Source organism: Penaeus monodon, chromosome 32 (assembly GCF_015228065.2).
Source record: "Penaeus monodon isolate SGIC_2016 chromosome 32, NSTDA_Pmon_1, whole genome shotgun sequence".
Taxonomy (NCBI): domain Eukaryota; kingdom Metazoa; phylum Arthropoda; class Malacostraca; order Decapoda; family Penaeidae; genus Penaeus; species Penaeus monodon.
Window position 1 is genome coordinate 35,439,213 of NC_051417.1, and position 749 is coordinate 35,439,961.

Here is a 749-nt window from a genome sequence, read left to right on the forward strand (position 1 = left end):
CTTAAGGTAAATGAGCTGCTGTTATTATACATGTTCCTTCAATATTCAGGCCTTTTGTAATATTTTTTTCCAAAAAACTAATTCATGAGGGTAAGAGTAACTACATGATATCATTGGTAAAGGGTTCCTTGCTACCAAGTTCAAAAATACATTTTGTAATGACCTTACAAAACCTTTCGCTGTTGATACTCTAGCATTATTATCAGGTTTCAATATAATATATTACTTAAGGTTTTGTACTCATCTAATACATTTAAGGTTTAAAAGAAAGTTTTGGGTCTATATAACATGTAAAATTAAATAGTCATTGAGCATAACCTCTTGTATTTGTGCTTGCAACAGAGAGGAATATTTGTAGTTGAAGAATGAAAGTTATGCTGCAGCTTGATTCGTCTGAAAAATCTCCTTGCCCAGCCTTTTTGAGGGTGACCCAAAGATTCAGTTGTTTTGCACGATTTTGACCAAATGACATGTCGCTCAAAGCTAGCATAGTTGCAGCAGTCTTTTCACTCCTCTGGATAAAGGACCGTCCCGCAAACCCATGCCTGGAAAATGGGGAAAATATTTGTAAAGATTAAATAATATTTTCAGGTTATACTCTTGTTGGTGTAAATACATTTCCCCTGACATTTGTACATACGGGAATCGAAGCTAGTATAAAAATACACAGGTAAAAACAATGGAATATAATAATTGTTGCAGAAGTTGAAAATGTGATTAAACTAAAATGAAAAAAACCCGGTGACGGT

General features: G+C 33.8%; 1 pseudogene; it reads right to left on the reverse strand.

Annotated features, from left to right (window-relative positions):
- Positions 1-372: 372 nt before the first annotated feature.
- The window catches only part of LOC119593654, a 4,481-nt pseudogene continuing 4,104 nt past the window's right edge, over positions 373-749 (reverse strand).